The 27,145-nt window shown below is 46.0% G+C and overlaps 1 long non-coding RNA gene across 2 annotated transcripts; it reads left to right on the top strand.

Annotated features, from left to right (window-relative positions):
• Positions 1 to 13,681: 13,681 nt before the first annotated feature.
• On the top strand, positions 13,682 to 26,833 carry LOC144333777 (uncharacterized). Of its 2 annotated transcripts, XR_013402786.1 has the most exons (5): positions 13,682 to 13,806; positions 17,433 to 17,574; positions 23,678 to 24,026; positions 25,775 to 25,870; positions 26,458 to 26,833. It is a non-coding gene; the product is annotated as an uncharacterized LOC144333777 (long non-coding RNA). The 2 variants fall into 2 exon arrangements; XR_013402787.1 differs by having other exon boundaries at positions 25,817 to 26,833.
• The last annotated feature ends 312 nt before the right edge of the window (positions 26,834 to 27,145 follow it).

Genomic DNA, 27,145 nt, shown 5'->3' with positions numbered 1-27,145 from the left:
CTGCCTTCTTAAAAAAAAAAAAAATTGTTGGTGAAAGCTGCTTTCTTGTGTAGTTTTAATTTGCATTTCTCTTACTGTGAGTGGGTTTGAGCATCTTTTCAGAGACTTAAAGCTGGTTGTATTTCTCTTTCCTTGAGTGGTTGGTGCACAGTCTTTACCCATCTTTTTATTGGCTTATTGTTCTTTTATTCTTGTTATTATCATGATCATTGTTGATGTAGAACCTCTAAACATGATGGCACTTAGCCCTATATGAGTCATAAATATTTTAACCCATTTGTCCCTTGTCTATTGACTTTTTTGAAGATAGTTTGCCATGCAGCTAGTCTTTGTTATGTAATCACATGTACCACTGTTTTATAGCTTTCTGGGTTGTTTTACACCAACAAAAGATGATAAAAATCATTTTCTTATGGTTTCTTCTAGTACGTGCTTTTAAATTTTATTTTTACATTTAGATACTGGACACATTTGAAACGTATACTAATCTAACTTCATTTTTTTCCCAGAGGGCAACCCCATATATTGAATCATTCCTCTTTCCTTCCTGGTTTGAATTGCCAGACAATGGAAACAGTAGCTCCATTGTCTCTATAGCTCGAGTCAAGACTCCATGTCTTTGATGACTCCTCTCTCTCTCTTTTTTTTTTTTTTGGAAATGGATTTTTGCTCTTGTTGCCCAGGCTGGAGTGCAGCGGCACGGTCTCGGCTCACTGCAACCTCCCCATCCCAGGTTCAAGCAATTCTCCTGCCTCAGCCTCCCAAGTAGCTGGGATTACAGGCACCTGCCACCATGCCTGGCTAATTTTTGTATTTGTAGTAGAGACAGGGTTTCACCATGTTGGCCAGGCTGATCTCGAACTCCTGACCTCAGGTGATCTGCCAGTCTTAGGCTCCCAAAGTGCTGGGATTACAGGCATGAGCCACCGCACCCGGCCGACTCCTCTCTTCTTTGCGACATCCATGCCTGTCAAGTCCTGTCAGCTCTGTTCTCAAATAGACCCAGAATTAAACCAGCTCCCTGTCCCATCATCTGTCTCTCCCCTGGGCTATGGAAATAGCTTCCTAACCCATCTTTCTGTGGCATCCCTGATTTCACCCCCTAACCCCAGGTCCACTCTCGCCTCATCAGCCAGAACAATGCTTTTAAAATGTAAGTCTGATCATGTCCTCCTCTGTGCAAAACCTGCAGTGGTTCCCAAAGTCCCACAGAAGCCCCTAAAGCCTACCTGACATGGTCCCCAGCTAACTCTTGGATCTTTATCCTCTTCCATGAATCCACTCTTGCTGGGCACTCTGGTCTTTCTGTTCCTTGAACACACAGGAGGACTCTCTACCAATGCACCTTCCTTGAATAACTGTATATAAACCTATAGACTTAAACTTCTATAACACTTACATAAGCTTTAGACTTATGTAGACACAGAAGTTGATCATATATGACACTTGGACATACATTTAAACATGTAAGCAAAATGAAGGTGGGCACTTTGACTCACACCTGTAATCCCAGCTGTAATCTACTGAAAATACAAAAATTAGCCTGGCCTGGTGGTGTGCACCTGCAATCCCAGCTGAGGTTGAGGCATGAGGACCGCTTGAGTCTGGGAGGTAGAGGTTGCAGCGAACTGAGATTGCACCACTGCACTCCAGCCTGGGTGACAGAGCAAGACTCTGCTAAAAACAAAAAACAAGGCCGGGCGCGGTGGCTCAAGCCTGTAATCCCAGCACTTTGGGAGGTCGAGGTGGACGGATCACGAGGTCAGGAGATCGAGACCATCCTGGCTAACACGGTGAAACCCCATCTCTACTTAAAATACAAAAAAAATTAGCCGGGCGTGGTGGCGGGCACCTGTAGTCCCAGCTACTCCGGAGGCTGAGGCAGGAGAATGGCATAAACCCAAGAGGCGGAGCTTGCAGTGAGCCAAGATCGCGCCACTGCACTCCAGCCTGGGCGACAGAACGAGACTCTGTCTCAAAAAAAAACCCAAAAACCTAAAAATGTGAGCAAAATGAATTGGTTACAGTAGTCTTAAAATTTCTTCAAATTCAGAGCTTATCTCTTCTGAATTTTATTTTGATTCTGACCATTGATTTTCTTGTTTTTCCAAACAACGTTGTTCTCTGTGCCTTCAAGAGTGCTAGTTTGATGGTACAGCATTTATTAAAAGAGTGCCCTACTATTGTCTCCAGGGCTTCTTCCAAGCTTCCAACAATCTTGGCTAGTGCTGTGTATATGGATAGGTGAGGACAACTGCGTCATGACTGTCACCTCGATGACAGGGATGTAAGACACACCTCAATTTCAGAGATGTTTAATTGTAAAAACAACAACAACAACAAACAGGAAATGGAATCAGTGAATTATGGTACTCTCTGGTTGGACTAATTCCCTCTACTTACTCTTCTTTTCCAAAATTTTTTCTAGTTATTTTTGCTTATTTTCACTTTATGAGTAAAGTCAGGGAATGTTATTTATATAAATAGATGACCAAAAAAAATGGCAAATAAATAAATGATAATAACAGGCAGAATCAGACCTAATTACTTGGTTAATTATTTCATGCACCAGTTGTAAGTGCCTTTTGCCTCAGAGTGGAATTAACAGATACCAGATAGTCCCCCAACCCTCATCCCATGCTCTTGGCCAACATTGCTAACTCATCAAGGTTCTATTTTTCACTGATACCAGTGGAGGCCTCAGACGCTTTCTCTGCACAGCATTCCAAGTGGCCATTATCAGTTGATTAGAGTTGGTAAATGGAATTAAATTCTCCGAAGCCAACAGTCACCCAAGGCATGTGGATATGAAAAGTAGAGAAGTCTAAATCCGTTATCAATTCTTCAACAATGCAGGATGCATCACTACCCCTCCTTTGGGACAGATCATATCCCTATATCAACTGAAGGACGTTAAAAGACTTCCACACCACCATATATACACAGCTAGACCAACTGAGTTCAGAGCCCTGGACTACCCATAAGTCGAGTCATGCAAGACTCCTCTTTAGCAAAGCTGAAAGGCCAGCTATTTTTAGTTCCACAGTGTTCTCTTTTCCCAGCTTGAAGTGTTCAGCGCCTCTGCTTAGGCTCCCTGATTCACATTGAAGGGTAAATGACTGCTAGCCCAATCAGACCCTCCCAGGAGCCCAACACCTTTTTGTAAGCAGTGCTTCTCAATCATCTGGGCATCTTGTTGCGGTGCAGACTCTGGTTGGGGAAGCCCGGAGTTGGACTTGGTAATGCTGGTTCAAAGACCAGATAAGCAAGGTGCTAAGTATATTTGTCAGCTCAGACATAACAAAATACCATAGTCTGGTGGCTTAACCAACAGAAATTTATTTCTCACAGTTATGGAGGCTAGAAGTCCAAGACCAAGGTGCCAGCAAGGTAGTATTTATTATGAGGCCTCTCCTCTTCGCTTGTAGGCAGCCACCATCTTGTTGTGTGCTCATATAGCCTCTTTCTTGTGCAAGTGAGAAGACAGGGTGAACTCTCTGGTCTCATAAGGACACAAATCCTATCAGATCACAGCCCTACCCTTAGAACCTCATTTAACCTCCACCCTTAGAACCTCATTTAACCTTAATTACTTCCTTAGAGGCCCTATCTCCAATTACAGTCACCCTAGGGGTTAAGGCTTCAACATATGTGTCCCAGTGGGAGGACACAAACAGTCAGTCCATAATTAAGGAACAGAACACTGGGGAGAAAAGTCCTACTTTGCTGGGACACTGGAAAATGCGAGTATTCTCTGGACACCTACACCAGGCCTCTCCTCAACACCTGAAGCAACCAAGCTGGAAGATTCATCAGTGACCAAGGCCAGCAATGTTGTGTTGCTGGCAGGAAAGATCCATTGTCTAATTATGAATCTCGGCATCCTAGAATTGTGGGGAGAAGCCAGTTCTCAATTCGTTTTAACAGAACTTCTCTCTGTAGCAATTCCAGCCAATTAAGCCAACTCTGCAGGTTCCAGGCAAAGAGGGCTTTGTTATGGGCTATATTTAGTGCCTAGGTGGCAGGTGGAATCTGCCATGCTGAGCCCAGCACTACCGTGCTCACCACTGCAGCATGTCAGGATAACTCCCAAGGGCTTTTATGGCAACATGGAAGTTCCCATGGCCAGGTGCCTCCCCTTCTACCCTGGAGGGCTTTGGAAAAGCTGCCTCAGCTGGCACTGTGCCTCTTTATGGGCACCATGCACTGGACCTACTGGCTTTGTAAAGGCCTGCAGAAACGCTATGGTTTGAATGTGTCTCCCAAAAATCATATGTTGGAAACTTAATCCCCAATGGAGCAGTATTGGGAGGTGGGGCTTAAGTGGGATGTGTTTAGGTCATGAGGGTTCCTCATGAATGGATTAATGCTGATTATAAAAAGGGCTTGAGCTGGGTGCAGTGGCTCATGCCTGTAATCCCAGCACTTTGGGAGGCTGAGGCGGGCGGATCACTTGAGATCAGGAGCTCGAGACCAGCCTGGCCAACATGGTGAAACTCCGTCTCTACTAAAAATACAAAAATTAGCCAGGCTGGTGGCAGATGCCTGTAATCCCAGTTGCTCGGGAGGCTGAGGCAGGAGAATTGCTTGAACCTGGAAGGCAGAGCCAAGATCACGCCATTGCATTCCAGCCTGAGCGACAGAGCGAGACTCCGCTCAAAAAATAATAATAATAAAATAAAAAATAAAAATAAATAAAAAGGGCTTGACTCTAGGGGTTCACTCTCGTGCCTTCTCTTGACCTTCTGCTTTTCACCACGGGATGGTACAGAAAGAAGGCCCTTGCCAGATGGCAGGCCCTCACTCTTGAACTTCCTAGCCTTCAGAAGCCCAGGGAAGATATATAGCCACTTAATCACTGTGCATTCATTCATCCAATATTAACTGAGCACCTACTCTGCCCTAGGCATTGGACTTAGCCTTGGCCACACAGCATTGAGCAACAATGGATATTCTTTGTGTGTGTGTGTGTGTGTGTGTGTGTGTGTGTGTGTGTGTGTGTGTGTTTCTTTTCTTTTTGAGATGGAGTTTCACTCTTGTTGCCTAGGCTGGAGTGCAATGACATGATCTTGGCTCACTGCAATGTCCACCTTCTGAGTTCAAGCAATTCTGCTACCTCGGCCTCCCAAGTAGCTGGGATTATAGGCGTGTGCCACCACACCCAGCTAATTTTGTATTTTTAGTAGAGATGGGGTTTCACCATGTTGGTCACGCTGGCTTGAACTCCTGACCTCAAGTGATCCACCTGCCTCGGCCTCCGAAAGTGTTGGCATTACAGGCATGAGCCACCATGCCTGGCCTAACAATGGATATTCTTACCTGCCTCGTGGGGCACACAGAAGTCAGGCACAGCTTCTGAGCAGATGTTAACAGGACCACTTGGAACCAGTGGGAGTTGCTGGGAAGTGGAGGTGGGGTTATTGGTCACAGGAAGAGGTATGTCTTAGTCCATTTTGTGCTACTATAACAGAATGCCTGAGACTGGGTAATTTATAAAGAACAGAGATTTATTATAATACAGTTCTGGAGGTTGGGAAGTCCAAGATTAGGGGGCTTACATCTGGCAGGTGCCTTCTTGCTGCATCATAACATAGCAGAAGGCATCATGTTGGGGGTGGGGAACATCCGCTTCCAAGATGGCTCACTCCCATGCCTGCCAGGTTAGTGCTGGTTGCTGCCTAGCAGCCTCAGTTCATCACCACATGAATGCCATAGAGCTAAGTGTCCTCCTGACGTGGTGGCTATATTCCTCCAGAGCAGGCAATCCAAGAGAGCACAAACTAGAAATCACAATGTCTTATATGACCTAGCCTTGGAATTCAGTTCACTCTACGTCATTTCTGCAACATCCTGTTGGTTACACAGATGGACTCTACTCAATGAGGGAGAGGCCTCTGCAGTGGTATGAGGCCCATGAGGTGAGGATCACTGGGGGGCCATCCTAGAAGCTGGCTACCAAGGCCTCAGGTGTCATGCTCTGTATATAAGTATGAATTCAGAGGAGGGAACAGTCTCTGGGAAAACTAGGATTTGTTTAATGAAAGAGGTTGACTTGCTCTGTATCCTGAAGGATAAGTAGCAACTGGAGAGTTGTCCATGGATGACAGGAAGTCAGGCCAGGAGGGAGCACAACATGAACAAAGGCATAGAGGCAGCAACGGGCATCGTGAATTGTTAATCAGAGAGGAGAGTGGATTGGCTGGAGCAGCAAGTGCATGTAGTAAAATAGAGGTAATACACAATGGAGTTGGGTGACATCAAAGTTAAGAGGGCTTTGGAAGCCAGGCAGTGGCATTGTTTTGATGAGTTGTTAAGGATCAATGGTGAGTGCTACAATGGTCACGATGATGAAAGTGGTGCTTCAGGAAGCATAATCTAGGGACAGCATGTAGACAGCTCAACCTGGGGAGAGACTAAAGGCAGAGGCATGAGCCTTGACCTTATGAGAAGCTGAATTAAGATATTGGAATTAAGAATGGAAAAGGAGTAGGGCGTGTGGCTCATGCCTGTAATCCCAGCACTTTGGGAGGCTGAGGCAGCCTGGTCACTCAAGGCCAGGAATTCAAGACCAGCCTGGCCAACATGTTGAAACCCTATCTCTACTAAAACTATAAAAATCAGCTGGGCGTGGTGGCGGGCGCCTGTAGTTCCAGCTACTAGGAAGCCTGAGGGATGAGAATCACTTCAACCTGGAAGGTGGAGGTTGCAGTGAGCTGAGATCATGTCACTGCACTCTAGGCTTGGTGACAAAGTTAGACTCTGTCTCAAAAAGGAAAAAAAAAAAAAGAATGGAAAAGGAGGCAGAGTTTTAAGTGTTATTACAAAGGAAGAATTGACACTACCCCCAAAAGACTGGGACCTGGAGGCTGGGATAAGAAGATGGATTGAAACTCACTTTCTCCATGGTCAAAACGGAGGAGTAGCACTTGCTGTGTTCACCTCCTGGAACTGAGTTGAACATCACATGAGACAATGGCTATGAAACCACTTGGATAGGAGAGAGGTTTTAAACACCAAAGGGATTATTGTTATTTGAATGATTCACTTGTAGGTAGTACTTATTTTAGGACTGAGGGAGGTAGGGTTTGGGGAAGAATAGGGCATATCTGTGAACATGTCTGCCCAGCTCCTCCTCCCTGTAACCTTCCAACCTGATGGATCTCAAACCTAACACAAATCTTCCCCCCTTTCTTAGTCTTTGCCCACCTTTCTCCCAGTGACCCAGCTTCAGTCTGGGCACTTGACTCCAGGTATCTTAGGGATCTGAAATGTTCTTTTTCATTCTACTCTACTACAAGCACACAGTAGTCAGAAGACTGTGCAGGGGAGTGTTTGCCCTGGCTAGCTCTGGCCAGTTACTGCTATTGGCTGTGCAGCTTGGGAGACTGGGTCGTGTGGGGCCTGAAGCTGTACCAGAAATGGCCTAGTCAGGAGACTGACCCAACCGGTGGGCTCTGACATGCAGTGTCTTAATCTTCACATCTGTCTAATCTCTCCTAACCCAGTCAGTTCCTTGCCAGAAGTTAATATGCGGTGAAAACAAAGCTGTCTCCTCTTCGCTGTGGTCATCCTGCACTGTCCTGTGCTGTTATGCTTTACACTGAATGTTTGTCTGTGTCCCCCACAAATTCACATGTTGAAACCTAATCCCCAAGGTGATGCTGTTGAGGTGAGGCCTTTGGGAGGTGATTAGGTCATGAGGGCAGAGCCCTCATGAATGAAATTGGTGGCCCTATAGAAGAGACCCCAGAGAGCTCCCTCACCTCCCTCCGCCATGTGAGGACACAGTGAAAAGACAGCCATCTGTGAACCAGGTTACAGGCTCTCACCAGACACTGAATCTGCTGGTGCCTTGATCTTGGACTTCGCAGTCCCTAGAACTGTGAGAAATCAATTTTGTTGTTTCTAAGCTACCCGGGCCATGGTATTCTGTTACAGCAGCCTGAATGGACTGAGACCTGTTAACCATGATGAGATTCTGGATTTGTACTGTCCTCGTCATTTCCAATACTTTCACAAACATTATCATGAGGGCATGTATAGCAAAGGATAGCACTGTTGTGTGTGGGTTGAAATCCCAGCTTCCCAACTTGCCAACCAATTACTTTGTTCTGCAGGCCTTGTTCTCCTCATCTATGAAATGGGATAGCAATAAGCTTTACCTCTGTGAGTAGCTGTGAGGATTGACTGAGGCTCCCTGGGGTGCCTAGAGGGTCATGGCAATGGGGCAGGGCCCTCCACTCAAAGTGCCTGTAGGCTGGTTGGAGAGATGTGTGAAAAGAAAAAAAGTTGGCTTTTTTGGGCTGCTGGGCTTTTGTTAATAAATTTCCAGTGGGACGTTTCCGCCACTTGCCTTTTTTTAGAGACATGAAGAGAGGAGAATTGAAAACATTTCCTATGTTGAAATGAAAGGCACTATTTAATCTTGTCACCATCTGCCTTGCTCCAGGCTGGGAGCCCACAGGCCCGGCTCCCTGTTTCCTAGCGACAGGGCCACACACCTTTCTCGGTGCAGAAAAACGCCGCACACCTTCCCTGGTGGAGAAAAACATTCCCTGGGCAACTGCAGGGAAGGCTCTCGCCCAGAGAACTGGGAAGGAGCTGCCCCAGACCAGAAGTGTGGCCCAGCCTTCCCTGGGCATTTTTCTGCAACCAAACAGGACACCCTATTCTCCCTTCCCAGGGCCACATGGCAGCAGGGCAATCCTTAATTGATTTATGAAGTCCTTGAAGTGACCCTCAGTGCCCCAAGTCCCCTCTTCTTCCTCAGCAAAGGTTTTGGGGCGGCCATAACAAAATACCACAGATTAGGTGGCTCACAATGACAGAAACTTGTTTTCTCTCAGCCATAGAGACCAGAGCTTCAAAATTAAGGTGTCTGCAGGCCTGGTTCTTTCCATTCCCATCTCCCAGCTCCCTGTGGCTCCACCAATCCTTGGGGCTCCCTAGCCTGCAGGTATCGCTCCAATCTCCTGCAGCATCACATGCCATTACTCTCTGTGCCTCCTTTCCTGTCTCTCTCTTTTTTTTTCTTCTTTTTTTGAGATAGAGTCTCGCCCTATCCCCCAGGCTGGAGTGCAGTGGCATGATCTTGACTCAGTGCAACCTCTGCCTCCCGAGTTCAAGAGATTCTCCTGCCTCGGCCTCCCAAGTAGCTGGGATTACAGGCGCATGCCACCATGCCCAGCTAATTTTTGTGTTTTTAGTAGAAACAGGGTTTTGCCATGTTGGCCAGGCAGGTCTCAAGCTCCTGTCCTCAGGTGATCCACCCGCCTCGGCCTCACAAAGTGCTGAGATTACAGGTGTGAGCCACTGCGCCCGTCTGTCATTGGATTTAGAACCCACTCGAATCCAGGCTGTTCCCACCTTGAGATCCTTACTGCATCTGCAGAGACCCTTTTTCTCAATACGATCACATCCTGAGGTTCTGGATGGATATAATTTTGGGGAGGACCACGATTCAACCCACTGCAGGGGATACCATGTTACCCGGACTCCTCCTGTCTGGGAGAAAAGATTTAATAAGCTACTGGGAGAGACAGTATGTGGGATACACCTTCATCCATGGTCAAGGGGGTGTATATTTTGAAAGCGGATCTCACGACAGGGAAACACCCTAACCAAAGATGACATCACCCACATGGTAGATTATTAGGTGTGGTGATATTTTCTGGCCAGTGTCTTCCTGGTTATCTTGCTGCTCTTGGAGAACCAGCCATGCCCTGTGCAGCTGTGTGAACAGGAGAGGGTCACCGGCATGGTCCTCCTAGTGGGGGGGCTCCTGTGCCTCCGTCTGCTTCCTGCAGGGCTCTGTTGAAGCCCTTCTTCCTCTGAGGCAGGGTGCCAATCAGTTGAGTGCCCCACCGGTGGTTCTGGCCCACCTGGAATTGGGTGTGTAAGGGGCTCCCCTGGCTCTGGAAAGGACTCCCGCTCTTGACCTTCCTATTTGCTCACAAGACAGCAGCCTGCAAATCCAAGTGGGTCCCCAGTTCCCCAAATATCCCTCGAACTGAGGGCTGAAATCTGGCCATCTGAAATCCATGTCTTTTTGTTCTTATTTTTATTTTTTAAAATGTCATTTGCAAAAACAAAACAAAACCAAACCCCAAAGACACCCCACAAATGATCACATGCATTTATTTTTATTTGAACAGGTATTACATTCTCATAGTTCCAGATTCGAAAGGAACAAAAGGATATTCTGTGAAAATTCTCCCTCCCACTCTTTCTCTCAACCACCTGGTTTAGCTCCCCAGAAACCACAAATATTTCAGCTTTCAGTATCTTGTATTCTCCAGAGATACATGTACAGTCATAATTTTCTTTGCCCCTTCTTCTCTGCATAAATGACGGCTACTATACCTAGTTTTGTAACTTGCTGTTTTCACCTCACAATATATTCAAGGGTCTTTCCATATCAGCCAAACGCAGCCTGACTGTATTTGTATTAAGCTGCAGAAACATCTACTGATACTCCAGTTGATAATCTATTGCTGTGTGAGCATTACCCAGTCCGCTACTGATGGATACATAGACTGTTTCCCTATGTTCCCTGTGGCAATGAATAACTGTGTATGCTCAGGTGATATGTGTGTGGGAAGAAATCTATAAGGATAATTGCTAGAAGTGGCATATCTGGGCTTCCCCTTACTCTGGCACAAAATTTCCAGGCTTTCAGGCCCTGGACTACATGGCACAGCTTCCAAGGACCTGGCTGGTTTATTTTAAGATGATACGTGCTTGATGGTGCATGCAGGTGGAAATGTGAAACCCACTTTGATGTGGTAGTTACCACTGCAGCACATTAACTCTAATGTGATTCAAAAGACCATATAATTTTTATGCTGCTATTAAACCTGCCACAAGCTGAAGCCTTTCCTGGTGCAAGGTCTGTGTCGAGGCCCCTCGGGGTGGACTGGTGCCGGGGATGGCAAGCCTGGGTCCTAGCTCCAGCTCTGCTCCATGAAACAGTGCCACCCTTCCTGACACAGTATGTCAATCCCTTGGAGAGCTTACTGCAAACCATGCCTCTAGTAGCAATCACATTGTATTTATTAATAGAGCGGGGCAGACAGATCTATGGGCCCTGGCCCTGCAGATCCAGAGGGTGGAGGAGGGTTGCTGTGGCACTACCAGGGCCAGGTGGAGAGGGCAGGTGTCTATGAGGATTTTCTGCCTAGAGGGAGGTCTTGGATATTGACAAAGAACATTTTCCAGGTACTTTACAAAGTGCTTTCTCATACCCTTTCTCAGTTAATGTGTGCTTCCGTCAGAGTCTTCGTTTCAGCAGATTTAATCAGAAAAAGTAATCTAGTAAGTATTTGGGGAGGGTGAGTAGCTCACAGAATTGCCTTAAATTTGAAGCATGAAGCTCAGAAACCAGGTGGGAACCAAGGGAAGACAAGGCAGCCAGAAGCACAAATCATTTGCTAGGAATGAGGAGAGGTGAGGACCACACAGCTTCAGACACTGAATCTTACCACGGGCAGCCTGGCCACCTCCCATGTTGGATACCTGTCAATGCCAGATGACCTGTCACCGCAAACTGTCATCCCATTCCCCCCTCAGCCACCTCATGGGCCCAAGAGGCCTCCTCTGTGCCTGCTCTTTTATATTACTTGCTCCAGAATTAATAACCCTCCTGCCCATATCCCTGATAAGTAACGCCTGGATCATAGCTGGCACCCTGACTATCAGGGAGGTGGAAAAAAGTGGGTGACCTTTTCAGCCTACAATGTGCCTGTAAAGAGTTCTAGAGAAGGAATCTTCAATCCTATGGAAGCTGGATTGGATGTAGGGCAGAAAGGGGCAACTGTCTACAACCAGCTTGCACGACCACCTTGGGGTTTGGGTTATGATAAGCTTATCCTACTTATTGAAGGATGCTGGGGGAGGGGGCTTTCCATGAATCAGGGCTACTGAGATCTTTATATAGGGACTTCTGTGAAGCTGTGTCCTGACATTGTCACTTATTGCTCACGATTAGCATACCATTAGGGGATTGTTGGCAATCCCCTCTTCCCGCCATTCTTTCCCATAGGGCTAAAGGCAGGGAGGTGGTTTCAAGTGGATGTGAGACCTAGAGCACGCTCCCACATTCACTTGAAACTCATAGCCCTTACACTGTCATAGTCGCCCCTTTAAACCATGAAATAATGCTCTGTTTGTTTGTCTTTTGCAAAATATTTGCTGGGAAACAAAGACCTTCAGTAGGAGCACGAGATGTTGAATGAAAGATGTAACAAAGGGAAAAGGGCCAGGTTGGGAAGTGCACAGTTCACACTGCATGGTTCAGCCTCAGTGCCATGAGCTCTGTGTACGAGGACAGTGCTGAGCAAGGCATGCCTGTGTCCCCACTGGACAGCTGAAGAGACTCAGGCAGAGCATGGACAGACCTAGTTCAGAGCCTGGCTGCACATAGTAGGCCCTCAATGAGAGGTGATGATGATGGTGGTGGTGACGGCAGAGCTAGGACTCACTTTGTCCAACGTCTACATATTACAGATGTCAGGTTCATGACTATGCCAAAGGTCATGTTGAGGTCCAGAAGGAGTGGGAGGATGAGCAGAAAGAACAGTCAGGGGGGCTGTAGGCAGGTGAATGATTTTATTCAGCAGCAGCTCACTTCAACAGCTTTCTCACACTGTCTGCCTTGTCCGGGCTGTTTGAGCTGGCAGCTACCACATACAGCTGCATGGTCAGCTCTCCCCTGCCTTCAGGGTCGGCAGCTTAACTCTTTCTCTCTTTGGGCACAAGGGGGCCAAATTGTGTCCCGGTTTTCCCCATCCTTCTGCAAAAACAGACATCTCTGGCTCTCTCTCTCTCTCTCTTTCTCTGGGCACCAGCGCACCTGCACAGTGTCAACACGGCAATTGTACCTTTTACAGACAACAGTGGTGTAGAGCCAAGTGTTGGCCTTCCCATGTTATAGCTACGTGGCTGTGATAACAAGTAGAGTTATACGCCTGCGGTCTACGCTGAGTCACGTGGGATGTAAACATCCCACCTCGGTCTATCCTTGACCAAAGCACAGCCATGTTCCTTACAACAGGTAAGGAAACCAAGGCACAGAGCAAGGGCCATCGAGCTTCCTGGGGTGATCAGTAGGAAGGGGCAAGAAAGGGTTAAGGCGTGCCCCAGCACGCTTGCCACTGCAGCTGGATGCTGACACAGGTGATGGTAACAAGACCCTAGAACTCTAATGGGAATATGAGTCAAGGGGCAGGGAGGTCATTAAAATTCAGGCTCTGATTCAATAGGCCTGGAGGCTTTGCTAACCACACCTGGGGGCTGCTGGGCCCAGGCTGCATTTTGAGGAGCTGGGCTCTAGCAGCAGTTTGCCTCCCTGGCAGCACATTAGAATCACTTGGGGACATTTCACAAACTACTGATTCTTGGGACCCGAGATTCTAATTTAATTCGAGGTGGTTACAGGGTCAGAGGTCGTTTTTAAAGGTTCTCAAGTGTGTCTTATGTACAGTCAGGTTGAGAAGGGCTGTGTTAGTGGATTGAAAACCATTGGTTGCCTGCGAAGAGGGCTTTTGAGAGCACCTGCAAGGACTGCCTCTCCTTCCTTCCTTTCAGCTGCTGCTCTGCTTACGGAGCAAAGGCTCTCAGTCCGCAGTTGCAGCTAAGTTTAAATATGCAAATACCTCTGAAAAAGCAAAGGTGAGGGCCTCTCTGAAGCGTGGCTCCTCACAGCAGGGCCTTCCACAGTGAAGGGAAGGTGTGCACAAGTCTGACACCAGAAGAAGGCTGGAGAAGGGGTGCTGGGACAGGAGAGATGCAATGAAGGAGACTCCCCAGGTATTCCTGTCTCTGGTTCCTTGAGTTCCACTTTTCCTTCAAGGGCTTCTCTCCAGCCACTGCTGCCAGCATGACATCCTCCCAGGGGGCCTGGTTTCCCTTTAAGGTTCTGGCCTTAAAGTGATCCTCCCCAGCACACCCACAGCTGGCTGTAATTATTAAGGGGGTTGACATACCACTCAAAGGCAGAACCAAAAGAAATAAGTACTCCTAAGGAAAGGACATGGCTTGAAGGGCTCTGGTGGTCGGAGGAGGTAGGGAAATACACTATTCTATGTCCTCTTGGAGATTGACAAGGCCCATTAGCAGATGCAGGTTCTGGGAAGTCCTGTGGGAAGTAAACCTAATAAGCTTTGTTCAAACTAGTGTCATCAAGTTCATTCAGCCGTGGAACCCTCTAATGGCAGAATAACTCTATGTCTGCAAGGCCTGCTTTGGAATTGTGGACCTACTTTCCTGGAGGCTCAGCAACAAGACTGCTGCCCAAATGCCTCCGATTTGGAGGTGCAGGTCTGGCTGGAGGCCAAGGTGTGGCCTTCACCTCTCAGCAGCTCTGCAGCCCAGAGAGCCCTCTGGGCCCTTCTTGGGGGACTCACAAAAGTATAGGGCACAGGAATGGAGCATCCACTCCACCACTCTTATATCTAGCTGAGGTGTTAAGAGTATGAGCTGGGTCATCAGGGACCGGACTTTAAGTCCTGGCTATATCACTAACTAGCTGTGTGGCCTTGGACAAACTTAACTCCTCTGGGCCTCTGTTCCCTCACTGGTAAAAAAGGAATCGCTCCTACCTCAGAGTGTTGTTGTGAGAACCAATGAGACAACTTAGATAAAGTACTTAGCACACTGCCTAGCAGATAACAGTTCACAAAATGTTTTTCTAAAATGTTTTGTTTGACCAAAGTAGTTGGCATGAAAAAAAAAAAAACAAACTTGTTGTGCCAGTCTCTCCCCACCCAATCCCACCTGTCCCTGGAGGCCAACACCAGTGCCTCTCCCAGCAAAGCCTTTCTTGACTCCCTGACCCTCACGGAGTGGACCGTTCTCTGTGCATTTGGCCATGCTCTGCCTTGCTCCTGGACCATCTCCCTGAGGGTGAGGGGCCATGCTAGAGGAAGTCTAGGCTGCATAAATGCCAAAGCAGTGGCAGATCTAGCACATGAGGAGTTGAGAGCCTGGGAACTAGGGGAGGGGTCCCTCCTTCTTGAACTGTGGGGCTCAAGGGGAACTGTCACCCTTGAGTTTGCCTCTGAGGTAGCCCCTTTCTTGCCATGAAAAAACCTGTTGTGGTCATTGGACTCAGTCTCTGTGTATGCAGCCCTGCATACCATGGTATTATTCCTGTTGCAAAAGTCCAGATATTTTTCTCTCTCAGTGATGTTTTGTTTTGAGACAGGGTCTTGCTCTGTTGCCCAGGCTGGAGTGCAATGGCACAATTAGCTCATTGCAGCCTTGACCTCCTGGGTTCAAGCTATCCTCCCACCTCAGCCTCCCAAGTAGCTGGTACTACAGGCGCACTCCATCATGCCTGGCTAACATATTTCTATTCTTTTTTTTTTAGAGACAGGGTAGATCCCTTCTAGCATCTTGATTGATGGCTGTCCTCAAGGTGTAACTTTGTAGCCTAGAGCAAGGCCAGGTTGCGATAGTCCTGAAACCTCACCATTAGTGCTTCTAGGGGCACATCCTCACCCCAGACCGTAAATGCACACCATGGTCAGACGAAATAAGGAGTGTGCCCTGAGGAGATTCACACATGTTGGTACCCTTTGCCTCAAGGCCTTGGCTCCATCCTGCGGGGCTGGTAACTGGGGGTAGGGCTGCAAGTGGGGAGGATTCAGCTTGGGTCATGCAGAAGAGGTCTTTGGTTTTTGTTCATTTGTTTTTTTCTTTTGAGACGGTGTCTCGGTGTCTTGGTGTCTCGCTCTGTCACCCAGGCTGGAGTGCAGTGGTGTGATCTCGGCTGACTGCAACCTCCACCTCCTGCCTCCACCTCTGATTCTCGTCCTTCAGTCTCCTGAGTGGCTGGAATTACAGGCGTGTGCCACTACGCCCGGCTAATTTTTGTATTTCTAGTAGAGATGGGGTTTCACCATGTTGGCCAGGCTGGTCTCAAACTCCTGACCTCAGGGGATCCGCCTGCCACTGCACCAGCCGGGCAGAATATCATTTGATGGTACAAGGCTCTGTCCAACAAGGCATGCCTCTAGATTTGGGACGGGGGTAAATGTTCAGTGGACCCAAGAACCTCAGTGGGGGGAGGTGATGCAGACCCTATCCCCCATTTAACCATTTCCCTAGGGCTAACCCCACTCACAACCCAGTGTATCAGATTTATATCTCAGAAGTTCAACTTTTACTGTACCTCACCGCATGTGACTTGCAGGTTATACATCATTGCCTTCTGTTCTGTTTCCCTTTGAAAAGGTCTATCTTTTGGCTTGGCTGGGATAACTGTCTCCTTATTTTTGTCAACTCCTGGAGCTTTTTTTCCTCTGGCTCTAACTCTGCTGTTGTGGCCTGACACAGAAATGTTTTATCTTGAAGGTCTAGAAAAAGCAATGTTTTCTTCCAGTATAATTTGATTCTGTAATCTTGTCTTTTCCTGATATGTCTGAATTGTTCCATGTACATCCAGGGGACTTCTCATGCTGTTACTAAGAGCTATTATTTCCCTCCTCAAGGTACTAGTTTTCTTGTTTACATTCCTTAATGTAGTGTATACACATAGCCCTAGACACACTCTTCCTGTGGCTAATTAAATTCAAATATCTTTTTCATCAGGTTTGACTCCCAGTTATCTAAACCAGCTTCCCATAAGGAGAAGCAGACACAGTACAGGAGGTTCTTCTTTACCTTTTTGGTAACTGGCCTAAAAAACACACACACAGATTTTCCATTTTATCAAGATAATTCCAGCATTGTCTTTATTAGGTTGAGTACTTAGAAAACCTGACCGTTAAAAGGGTTAAGGTTTTTACATCCATGTAACCTTCTGTATCGCTTTTGAAGGTCTTTTGATGATCACTCTGGTTAAATAAGTATTATTATTATTATTATTATTATTTTTTTTTTTTTGAGACGGAGTCTTGCTCTGTAGCCCGGGCTGGAGTGCAGTGGCCGGATCTCAGCTCACTGCAAGCTCCGCCTCCCGGGTCTACGCCATTCTCCTGCCTCAGCCTCCGGAGTAGCTGGGACTACAGGCGCCCGCCACCTCGCCCGGCTAGTTTTTTTTTTTTTTTGTATTTTTAGTAGAGACGGGGTTTCACCGTGTTAGCCAGGATAGTCTCGATCTCCTGACCTCGTGATCCGCCCGTCTCGGCCTCCCAAAGTGCTGGGATTACAGGCTTGAGCCACCGCGCCCGGCCAAATAAGTATTATTTTATAATGACCTGCGATTCTGTTATGATCGTGTTTTGAAACTTTTGACATCTTTGGAAGGTTTCCCCAGCATCAAAATACTAAATTAAGTCTTTTTGGCCTAAAATTAACTTTGGCATTTTCAAGTTAGGCCCCTCAAAATCTTCAAAGAAAGTATCTCTCATCCTGCAGAGATATTAAATGATTAGACTTACTTGGTAAATTGTATGGAATACAGGTTGTTTTTTCTTTTTTTTGGAAACAAGGTGCCGCTCTGTCACCCAGGCTGGAGTGCAGTGGCGCGATCTTGGCTCACTGCAACCTCTGCCTCCTGGGCTCGAGCGATCCTCCTACCTCAACCTCCCGAGTAGTTGGGACCACAGACTCATGCCACCATGGCTGGCTAAGGTAAATTGTATGGGAGGAATTGTCAATGATGATTGATGCTAGTGTCATGGGCGTCTGTGTGAAGAGACCACCAAACAGGCTTTGTGTGAGCAATAAAGCTTTTTAATCACCTGGGTGCAGGTGGGCTGAGTCCAAAAAGAGAGTCAGTGAAGGGAGATAAGGGTGGGGCCATTTTATAGGATTTGGGTAGGTAAAGGAAAATTACAGTCAAAGGGGGATTGTTCTCTTGTGGGCAGGAGTGGGGGTCACGAGGTGCTCAGTGGGGGAGCTTTTTGAGCCAGGAAAAGGACTTTCACAAGGTAATGTCATCACTTAAGGCAAGGAACGGCCATTTTCACTTCTTTTGTGGTGGAATGTTATCAGTTAAGGTGGGGCAGGGCATTTTTACTTCTTTTGTGATTCTTCAGTTACTTCAGGCCATCTGGGCATATACGTGCAAGTCACAGGGGATGCGATGGCTTGGCTTGGGCTCAGAGGCCTGACAGATCTTCTTTCAGTTACATTTGTTGATATAAATATTCCCCAAATTATATAATTTTATAAAAATCTAAAATGTTATCAGTTATAATTTTGTTATGTTAAATCTTTTCTAAAGTTATATTTGTATGGATATGTTATTAATGTGAATATTCTAATGATTATATTAAATTTATAAAAGTCTTGATGATCCTGATGTGATGTGGTCAGTCATAATTCTGGTTATTTCAAAATGTTGCACATAATAGAAATAACTAAATTTCTTTGTCAGTTGAAAACTTTATCAGATTTAACCGCGGCTATTTTAAGTTGTTGTCATCCACAGCTATTTTATTTATTTTATTTTGTTTTATTTATTTTTTGAGACAGAGTCTCACTGTTACCTAGGCTGGAGAACAGTGGCACAATCTCGGCTCACTGCAACCTCTGCCTTCTAGATTCAAGAGATTCTTGTGCCTCAGCCTCCCGCATAGCTAGGATTAGACGCATGTGCCACCACGCCCGGCTAATTTTTGTACTTTTGGTAGAGACAGGGTTTCACCATGTTTGCCCCACCAGTCTCAAACTGGCCTCAAGTCATCTACCTGTCTTGGACTCCCAAAGTGCTGGGATTACAGGACAGGAGTGAGCCACCATGCCCGGCCTGTCATCCATGCTGTTATTTTAAATTCTTCTCTAAAAGCATTTGCAGTGATCTGTAGTCCTAAATTGATTTTCATGAAGAATACTCTAACGGGTATTCCTGAACACAGATTTCTGATCACTTTAAGATCAATGGACTAAAGAAAAAGTTTCAGAACACCGGGGCATGGTGGCTCACGCCTAAAATCCCAGCACTTTGGGAGGCCAAGTCGGGTGGATCACTTGAGGTCAGGAGTTCGAGACCAGCCTGGCCAACATGGTGAAACCCCACCTTACTAAAAAAAATACAAAAAAAATTAGCCAGGCGTGGTGGCACGCACCTGTAAACCCAACTACTCAGGAGGCTGAGGCAGAAGAATTGCTTGAACTCAGGAGGTGGAGGTTGTAGTGAGCCAAGATATCACGCCACTGCACTCCTGGGCGACAGAGTGAGACTCTGTCTCACAAACAAAACAAAACAAAACAAAACAAAACAAAACAAACAAAATGAGAGGATATTTCCTGTCACAGCTGAAGTGGGCATTGGCTTTAAGTTCCCTGCCTCTAGACCCTATTTTCCTGCCTCACCTCCTCCACCTTTCCATCCATCCTTGCCAGACTCTTTTCTTTCCTATTCCAGACCCTCAGTCACTTGAACTTTTGGCTCCACTGCTCTTGAGGGACTGAGGATCCCCAGATCAACTCTCTGAAGCTGAAAAGGAAAAGGGTTATTTAGAAATAACTGGATATTTTATCCACTCAGATGGTCTTTGGGGACATTCAGACAGCTGATAGTCTCCTCAGTAATCGCCTGAAATGTAGGCCACAGCCTCCATATGACCTCCGATAATAAGCAAATATACACCAAAACTCCTTCTTGGAGAAAACATATCCTTTCTCTGTGCCTTTAAGATGTAAATTTTCTACCAAGTCCTAGGACCTAAGCACCATCTTCTTCAGATGCAAATTTTGGGGAGAAGACTCTCAGAAGAAGGTGGGGGAGGGGAGAAAGCTATTTAGAAACCAACTGGCATTTTTAAAAATTTCAAGTCTTGGCCGGGCGCGGTGGCTCAAGCCTGTAATCCCAGCACTTTGGGAGGCCGAGACGGGCGGATCACGAGGTCGGGAGATCGAGACCATCCTGGTTAACACGGTGAAACCCCGTCTCTACTAAAAAATACAAAAAACTAGCCGGGCGAGGTGGCGGGCGCCTGTAGTCCCAGCTACTCGGGAGGCTGAGGCAGGAGAATGGCCCGTAAACCCGGGAGGCGGAGCTTGCAGTGAGCTGAGATCCGGCCACTGCACTCCAGCCTGGGTGACAGAGCGAGACTCCGTCTCAAAAAAAAAAAAAAAAAAAAAAATTTCAAGTCTTTACCACAAGTAGTAAAAAGCTTTATCCATCTGAGAGAGTAATCTTAACTTATTCCATCTGCCAGAAACATAATTTAGATCCAATTACTCTTTTATAAACTAGGGAGTTTTATATTATGGTACCTGGCACATGGCTAAAATTTTTAAATAAAAACTTGAAGATTTCTGTTTGCATCTATCTGTTTATGTATATCTATGTATGTATAGTATGCATATGCGGTATTTTCTCTACCTCTGGATGGTACTGCCAAATACCAAACTCTTATCGAGTGCTCTTATGTTCATAGCAATATAGTTATTTGTACAAATTCAATTAAAATCTGTTCTCCTTTTAACAAGACACAATTGGTAAAAGGCCTTCATTGGGATGTCATATTTGAGAATGATGTGCATGGAATCAGATTTGACTAGATAAGTTTTAAGAAACTCAGGTTAAATTTGTGGCCCCAATAAAATCCCTTGGGAAAAAAAAAATCCTGGTACCTTGCACGCAGGGTTCTCTTACATGATTCCCTTACAGGTGAGTAAGGCAAGTCACTTCCGGTCAGACCCAGGAATCTCAGGATAATTTGGGGACCTTGATAAGAGAGGAATTTACCCAGATCTCTGTGTATTATAGGCAAAATCTGATGGTAAGTCTATAACTTGGCTTCCTAGCCTAGAGTGGCTTTTAAAAGTATACTCTAAGATTCCTTATGAGAAGGAAGATTTTAAAAGAGCATGTATGATCAATCACTATTCTTTCTGTGCTTCTGTAAATAAGTAGGCCAAATACAATGGTTCTAAACTTACTTTTTCAAACAAATTAGTCTTATTGTGATTATCTGTGATTGAAATAGGGGTTACTGTAGAGAGAAAAATTATGTTTCAAGAGAGAATTACACTGCACCATTATTAGATTTGTTAAATCAAGTTTAGCCTAAAGCTGCCTCATTGCATATTTTAAGTTTGGCCTAAAGGTTTCTCTGTACATCATGAACTATAACAAGTGGAGGTGTAAACAGACCACAGCCTACACTTGTGCTGATCACCAAGTTTTGGCCAATCAAATGTAGCCAACTGTTCAGACCATGTTCAAATAAGGCAAACACCAACCTGTAACCAATCCAGCTGTTTCTGTACCTCACTTCCAATTCTGTACATAAATTTCCTTTTTCTATTCATAAATCTTCCACCATGTGGCTTCACTGGAGTTTCAGAGCCACTGGCTTGGGAGGCTCTCCCAATTCGAGAATCGTTCATTGCTCAATTAAACTCCTTTAAATGTCATTCAGCTGAAGTTTTTCTTTTACCAGATTCTAGTCCTAGTCATTGTCTTTGAGGCTTTGTTTTCTACCTGCAAATGGGATTGGATCCTGAATTCTTCTATTGGAGTGTCTTCCAATATCTGGCTATGATTCTCCAGACTATTCTGATTTTCTCCTACCCTTTTGACTTCGAATCACTAAAAAGAAAAACTGCCGTTTTCCTAAAGCTGAAGCTGAAGCTGGATGACTTGATACTTACTTCAGAGACATTACTTGATACTTATTCAGAGACATTACCACAATAACTCATGTGTGGACAACTTTTGTGCTTGTTGCTGTGTGCGCCATTCAGAAAGTTCACTGGAATACTGGAAGATATTACCAGGGACATTCAAACTACAAAAGATGTTTCAAGCCCAACATCTAGTAATCTTCTCTACTAGCTGCCCTCCAGACTGGGAAACTGGTTTATAGTCTGTTCCAATCATTAATATTTGTTTTTCTTTCATTTCCATAGAAATGCCTCTTGGGAGGGAGGAGAGAACCAATCCATAGTTGACCACCTGCATACGTGAAACTCACTACTTGCATGTCCCAACAGCTCAAAAGTCAAGCCAAGTTCTCAGGCCACAAAATGAGACAAACAGGAAAGAAATAGTAGTACCTAGCAGGAAAAGGATCAATAACTAATGGATACCTCAAAAACACATTTTTTTCTTTTTCTGAGACGGAGTCTCGCTCTGTCGCCAGGTTGGAGTGCAGTGGCACGACCTGCGGCTCGCTGCAACCTCCCCCTCCTAGGTTCAAGAGATTCTCCTGCCTTAGCCTCCTTGAGTAGCTGGGACTACAGGTACGCCCCACCACTGTGGCAGGACGAGCCGCAGACAAAACCTCTCAGACACCGAGTTGTAGAAGGAAGGGCTTTATTCAGCTGGGAGCATCTGCAAGCTACTGCCTTAAAATCTGAGCTCCCGAGTGCACAATTTCTGTCCCTTTTAAGGGCTCACAACACTAAAGATTTCACGTGAAAGCGTCATGATTGATTTGAGCAAGCAGGGGGTACGTGACAGGGGCTGCATGCACCGGTGGTCAGAGAGAAACAGAACAGGGCAGGAAGTTTCACAGTGTTCTTCTATACAATGTCTGGAATCTATGAATAACATCGGTTTCTAAGTTATGAGTTGATTTTTAACTACTGGGTTTAGGCCAGGCAGGCCCAGGTCTGGTTTTGGGCCTGGTGCCGGGCTGCTTGTCTTTGGTTTTACTTCCTTGTTTTTTTCTTAAAACAGGTACTGAGTATAAAACAATATGAGAGGGTCTCTCTCTTTCCTCATCACGACAAGCTAATTTTTGTATTTTTAGTAGAGATGGGGTTTCACCTTGTTGGCCAGGATGGTCTCGATCTCTTGACCTCATGATCAGCTCATCTCAGCCTCCCAAAGTGCTAGGATTACAGGCGTGAGCCACCATGCCTGGTCTCAAAACCAAGTTTTAGCCAGAATCATGACCCAAACAAATGATTTTCTCCTGTGAATCTCCTTTCTCCTGTGAATCTTCTTTCCAATCTCCTTGGAAAGGAAGGGACAAGAAGTTTTTACCTTCTTCTCTTGACTGGGCACTACAGACTGCTGCCTACCTGTGAGTGTGGTACTTTGTGTGACTTTGCAGATGTGATTTAAAGATCTTGAGATGGGGAGATTATCCTAGACTATCCGAGTATACCCTCAGATAAGAATAACTGCAAGTGGTCAGGCACAGTGGCTCACGTCTGTAATCCTAGTTCTTTGGGAGGCTGAGCCAGGCACATTGCTTGAGTCCAGGAGTTTGAGACCAGCCTGGGCAACATGATAAAACCCCATCTCTATAAAAAATACAAAAATTAGTCAGGTGTGGTGGTGCATGCTTGTAGCCCCGCCTACTCGGGAGGCTGAGGTGGGAAGATCGCTCGAGCTCCGGAGATCGAGGCTGCAGTGAGCAGTGATCATGTTACTGCACTCCAGCTGTGTGATAGAGTGACACCCTGTCTCAAAAAATAAAAAATACAGCTGGGCTCGGTGGCTTACACCTGTAATCCCAAGACTTTGGGAAACCAAAGCAGGAGGATCATTTGAGGTCAGGAGTTCGAGACAGCCTAGCCAACATGGTGAAACCCTGTCTCCGCTAAAAATACAAAAATTAGCTGGGCATGGTGGCAGCTGCCTGTAATCCCAGCTACTAGGGAGGATGAGGCAGGAGAATCGCTTGAACCTAGGAGGCAGAAGTTGCAGTGAGCTGAGATCGTGCCACTGCACTCCAGCCTGGGTCACAGAGCAAGACTCCATCTCAAAAAAATAATAAAAAAACTAAAAATAATTTTTAAAAAAGAGTAATTGCAAGTATCCTTATAGGAGGGAGGCAGAAGATCTGATGAGAGAGCTGGAGGTTAGAGTGACGCAAGGAAGGGGCCACCAGCCAAGAAACACACGTAGCCTCCAGAAGCTGAAAGAAGCAAGAATACATATTCTCCCTCAGAGCCCCCAGAAGTATCCAGCCAGACTGCAAGATTCTGAACCTCCACAAATTGTTGCTGGAGATAACATCACTATTGTAAAACCAAAGATCAGAGCTTGAAATATTTTCCAGACCCTGTACTGAATGGATCAGCTGGCACCACCCCAGGTGGAAAGACGGGCTCATCTGGTCTTGTGGCCCCCACCCAGGAACCAACTCAGTGCAAGAGGACAGGTTTGACTCCCTGTGAGTTTATCTCTGACCCAACCAATCAGAACTCCTGATTCACTGCTACCCACTCCCCCACCCCCACCAAATTATCCTTAAAAACCCCAGTCCCCAAGATTTTGGGGAGACTGATTTCAGTAATAATAAAACTCCAGTCTCCGTGTAGCAGGGTCTGTGTGAATTAAACTCTTTCTTGCAATTCCCCTGTCTTGATAAATTGGTTCTGTCTAGGCAGTGAGCAAGGAGAACCCGTTGGGCGGTTACACTTGGTCTCTATCAGAGAGCGCCCCCTTTCTCCTCTAACCATTGACAACTCAAAACCCCAAAATCCAATCTCATGATTTTTGAGTTTATAGTAGGGTGAGAAAACAGTATGTGCCATCTTAACAGGCAACGCCAGAATCCTGCTTAGAAAGGAAATTGTCTTGGTTTAGGAAAATACTGCTAGAACCATCTGGATATGAGAAGGTAGGCCCCGAGGCAGGACCTGGAAGAAAGAAGCTGTAGAAAGTGAGGGCTGAATTTCTTTTCACAAGACATGGCAGAATGGGATGGGGCTGGGGGAAGCATTTGCTCATGAAAGGGGAAGGATGGAGAGACCCAGTGACATGGCAGCAGGTTGGCAGATACACAGCAGAGACTTTTAAACACCAGCTGTCTACGTTTTAAGATGTTTGTGTAAATTTCCTCCACTTCTTTCAGTACTTCAGTGAAATTTTCTAAGGCCAAAATAGCCTTTATTTTTTTTTTATTTATTTATTTTTGAGATGAAGTCTCACTCTGTTGCCTAGGCTGGAGTGCAGTGGCAAGATCTTAGCTCACTGCAACCTTCACCTTCCGGGTTCAAGCGATTCTCCTGCCTCAGCCTCCTGCATTGCTGGGATTACAGGAGCATGCCACCATGCCCGGCTAATTTTTTAATTTTTAGTAGAGAGGGGATTTCACCATGTTGGCCAGGCTGGTCTTGAACTCCTGACCTCAGGTGATCTACCCGCCTTGGCCTCCCAAAGTGCTGGGATTACAGGCATGAGCCACCGTGCCTGGCCCAAAAGAGCCTTTGTATATGTGTGTGTCTTTTTACTTTTGCTTTTGCCTTTGTTTTAAAATCAGCCAAGGAGAGGGGCCAAGTTCTGTGGTTGGCACAGGGCAGGGTGAGCACATTTAGGATGAAAAGATGCCTTATAAACTGCATCTGTTTCGGGGATCCTGGAGCCTGAGGTGAGTACGACACTCAGTGTTTCTCTAAGTGCTTTTCTAAACACTTTGCTCATAACTTCGTTTAATCCTCACAACAATCCAGTGAGGTATAGATCATTATCCTCATTTTACAGACGAGGAACCCGAGGCACAGAGAGGTTACCTAACTTGCCCAAGTTCATGCAGATGCTGAATTAGCATTCCAACCCAGGCAGCCTGACTCCACAGTCCCTGTTCTACTCACTGAACCACACTGCCCCTTATCCTCAGCTGGTCTGCAGTGAGATGATAAAGTCCGCCTTCTCGCCAAGAATGCAAAGAAACGCTGGGCAGGAATGGGAGTTCCAGGCATTCTTATTGAGCTCTGATGGGGACGGGAGACCCCAGGTCACACTTGGGCTGTCCCTTGTCATTCCATTGGTCTGTGCCCTCTTCTCAACTAGGCTGGGGCTACTGGAGGGTACTGTGGGTACAATGTGCCTTTGCCAAATAATATACCCCACATTTGTAGAGGGCTTTATACTTTGTCTATGGCCTTTCCCATGTATGATCTAATTTAATTCACACAGTGGTCTCAGGAGATAGACAGAAATCACTGTCTCTATTTAAAGATGAGGAAATCGATGCTTAGAGAAGCCGCATGACTTGCCTGGGTCATAGAGCTGGTAAGTGACAGAATTCAGAGCTGGAATGTAAGATTTTTTTTCTTTCTGCTCCACGGTGCTCCTCAGCAGTTCAACTTGTTTTAAAACAGTACCACGTCTCCCTCCCCTCAAGAAATTACTGTCTAATTTTCTTTCCATTTTGAAAGCACAGGCCCCCTTTGCAAATGGTCTTGAGCTGGAAATAGACAGTGTCAGGATTATTTCCTTAGCTTCAGGGCAAGACTCCTTGGGATTCAGCATTAACCACTAATCTTGGGTTTGTCCTTCCTGAAAGACTCTGGTCACAGGATAATTGTTGCACATTCATCCCCAAGCCCATTTTTATGTAAGTGCAGAGTTGACACTCAAGCTCTCACTGTTCCGATTAACATTGCTCCTTGCAAAGAAAGAAAAATCGCCTTCTATTAGCTTCTGCTCCAGCTCAGAGACAGCCCAGTCCAATCAAAAGCCACTTTAGCTAAGGGAGAAAGGGGTGCCACAGAGCAGCCATCTCCCTGATCCTAATTGATTTTTTCTTTCCAATTTCTCCTTTATTTAAGAACCTCTTCCTCATAAATGATAGACTGATGACATTGTCTTGTATCCAGGGACCTTCTCAGCAAATGCATCCAAGGCTTTGAACAAAGGGGCAGCTGTCCATCTAAATGATGCAGGCTTTCACAATGATGGAGTGTAGGAAATACTACCCAAAAATATGGCATCTCGGAAACAGAAAACAGCAGAGGAGAAAGGTCACTCTTACCTTCCCCTGCCCTTCTTGCCTGAAGACCTTCATGTGACAGTTGTCCTACCCTATACCCAGAGGAAAGGAATGTCAAATAGAGATGCCACGAAGAACCTGAGCAAACAGATCTTGCTGAACTCCCCCCAGTTTATTCCCATTAGACCATGTCCTTTTGTCTTCCCATCATGCTTCTGTATGACTGTCTATTCCTCAGACCTAAGCATAAATATTCACCGATTTCCTTGTTTCATTGGGTCTTCATTTCTGAAGATTCTTGTGTCACACAAAACTTGTATTAAACAAATGTTTTATGCTTTTCTCTTATTAATCTATCTTTTGTTAGAGGGCTTTCAGCTATGAATCTATCTATGAATGAGGAAAAGATATTGCTGTTTCTCCCCTACAAAAAGGCATGCCTGCCGCCCTCTCCCAAAAAACTAGGATCAGGCCAGGTGCAGTGGCTCACGCCTGTAATCACAGCACTTTGGGAGGCCACGGCAGGTGGATCACTTGAGGTCAGGAGTTTGAGACCAGCCTAGCCAACATGGTGA

The sequence above is a fragment of the Macaca mulatta genome, chromosome 13 (genome assembly GCF_049350105.2).
Source record: "Macaca mulatta isolate MMU2019108-1 chromosome 13, T2T-MMU8v2.0, whole genome shotgun sequence".
NCBI lineage: Eukaryota > Metazoa > Chordata > Mammalia > Primates > Cercopithecidae > Macaca > Macaca mulatta.
The sequence above is the reverse complement of the archived record's forward strand: the minus strand, read 5'-3'. Positions and strand labels throughout refer to the sequence as shown.